Source organism: Polistes fuscatus, unplaced genomic scaffold (assembly GCF_010416935.1).
Source record: "Polistes fuscatus isolate 324 unplaced genomic scaffold, CU_Pfus_HIC Scaffold12, whole genome shotgun sequence".
Taxonomy (NCBI): Eukaryota; Metazoa; Arthropoda; class Insecta; order Hymenoptera; family Vespidae; genus Polistes; species Polistes fuscatus.
In genome coordinates, this window is record NW_025113020.1 from 3157187 (window position 1) to 3159906 (window position 2720).

Genomic DNA, 2720 nt, shown 5'->3' on the forward strand with positions numbered 1-2720 from the left:
ACTCGTTAGAATTTTTTATGTTTATTTATTTGTTAAACTTTCGCCAATAAACACCGAACTGTTCGTAATATATTTTCAAAAGAATTTATTTTTTAGTAAAACGTCAATATTCAGAGATTAAAAATTGTTTAAAAAAGAGAAAGAAACCTATAAAATTAACAAGAATAAACTAAGAAAAAGTTCAACTGATATTTAAACAGTATAACGTGTGCTTAACGATTGTTAGTGTTAAATTTATTTGTTTTCTTTTTTTTTTTAGACAGGTATAAAGAGGGGAATATTTTCAGCACCCAACTTTACTTTAGTTTTTGGTACAGACAATAACTGTAACTGAAAATTAGCGTAATAAATAATTAATTGAATATTACAAATTCGAAGATGAATAATGTGTATAATATTATATTATTTTTCTAACCATGTCATGTGTGTGCATTTATTTAGATTTAAATAAAGCGGTGATTTTATTATTTTGAGCAACGTTTTTTCTTACAATCCAATAACACTTGATGTGTATTTATTTATGACCAGGTCCACTTCGATTGTTTACGTTAAAATGTTCCAATTCGAGCCTCCACTTACGTCGGTCCCTACATAAAAAAAAAAAAAAATAAATAAATTATATTTGTGTATCGAGAAAAAAAATATTTTAATTCTCAACAATTTTTTCTTTTAATAAATATTATCACTTTTGTTTATTGTTTAACGACGTTTCATTTGAATATCAAAATTTTGTATATCCGATAAAAGAACGAATGTAGTAAATTACCACCCACGTGTTATTTAAATTGAAAAAAAAAAAAAATAAGAAATTTACATAATTGTCCAATGGACAAATTGTTAAATAGAAAATGAATTTAATATTAATAATAATAAAAACAAACTAATTTCTTCTTTCAACATCGACTAATGTATTGTTTTAAGTTTATTGTTCAACTTATTTGCTCTTAAATAGTTCATGCAACAATTGTTCTTGTTTTGAATATATTTTGTGCTCATTGGAAAATGTTATAATAATGCGATAATCATTGATTAACTAATTATTTTCATGAATCATTGACAATTTAAATTTACGCTTATTTATATTTCGTTTATATGTTTTATTTGTTTGACGGCTTGTAGTTTGTTTAAACTATTTTATTATTTCATTATTATACATATATATAATGTTATTTTTCATCTTGTAAATTCAATGGTATTTGTTACAGCATCTTTTTAAATGATACGTGTTACGTCTTACGGTGTAAGAAAAAAAGAAAAGTGTGGTTAGTTTGTCGTCAAACCGTGTAACCTATACAACGGAGTAACTTTAGCACATGTGAGGGTATTGACGAGTAATGAAATTTGAATATGTGAAAACTGGAGAAGAAATATTGTATTTATAGTAGGAAATTTGTTAGAATTCTATTACAACGGAGATTAAATGTTAAGAATTAAAGTAAGGTCCTTACCTTTAGCTGTAGCCGGTGGGGTAGGTCTCTATCACAACTTCGATCAATAACAAAGAAATAATTCTAGTCGCGGATAAAATAACTAATATTACTGAAATATATTCTTTTATTTTCGTTTATATTCATATTTATCACTTAACGTTAACAATCCGATATTGATGAAATCAATTCACGTTCACTGATTTTACAAAACTCACAATAAACATTTATAAATTAAAACAATAAGTATACGTATTTATCAACTAGAACAGAAATAGTCGATTCAATAGAAAAATAAGAAATGTCGCGTTTAGTTTCCTGTTCTTTTTTCCAGACCTATTCCTATCCCCACTTTTGAGATCAGTTACTTACGTGCATACGAAACAGTTTGTAGGATACGCATATCTCGTTTCTTATTGGACGGTCATATTGACGCCTTCGACGTTCATTGGTTTAGAGATATAACGAGGAGTTGACAATACTTTTCGGGGGTATAGTCCAGACACGACGTACGAAACCAGGAATTTTTATGTCTGCGTCTATTGGTGGGAGAAACTAATCTTTTGTCAAATAGGTTATATTTCCCGAGACCGATAGAATATAAGAGAATTGTCTAGGGTTTTCATAATACGTGAAACCTTTTCTAAAACTTTCACGGCGACAGTGAGGCGCAGGTCTGAAAAATGTTTTTTGTTCGTTGATTCTTTCGATTTAACAATAAACCTTCTCTTCGGTCGCTTAAGCCATTCCTTTCGACGAGCAAAACGAAGGAAATAAGGAAAATAATTTGAAAAAAAAATGAAAAGAAAAAAAAGAGAAACGATTAATGACGTAGCACTAAATTCAGGAATTTTCTTTTTTTTTTGTTGGAAAGTTATAATAAATAATAATATTATTTTATTTAACAATTAATGATATATAAATAATAAATTTTAATCGTATAACATATTCCGTTTATTTTGATTCCACGATATCTTATTGAACATTTCTTTCTGATCTTATTTACTATCAACACTTAAAATATCGAATATAAACACAGAAACGCATACTACGTAAATCGCTACAAAAATAACGTGACTAAATTTAGTTTTTTTTTTTCTTTTTTTCTAAGAATCTATTTTTAATAATATACTCGTTTTAAAGTATCGTCACAATTTTCGTATTAACATCTATCGAATGTTTCCAGTTAATAACAAATTTCTATTAATTGTATCGATTTAATATTAAGATAGAAATGAAATCCATAGTTAAAATTTGTAAACATCGCAATAACGTGCTGGATTACTGTTTACT

The 2720-nt window shown here is 27.0% G+C and overlaps 1 long non-coding RNA gene across 1 annotated transcript; it reads right to left on the bottom strand.

Annotated features, from left to right (window-relative positions):
• Positions 1–280: 280 nt before the first annotated feature.
• LOC122513394 lies at positions 281–1699 on the bottom strand. Its single transcript, XR_006302745.1, has 3 exons — positions 1449–1699; positions 416–587; positions 281–330 (listed from the first exon to the last, which is right to left on the bottom strand). It is a non-coding gene; the product is annotated as an uncharacterized LOC122513394 (long non-coding RNA).
• Between the last annotated feature and the right edge of the window lie 1021 nt (positions 1700–2720).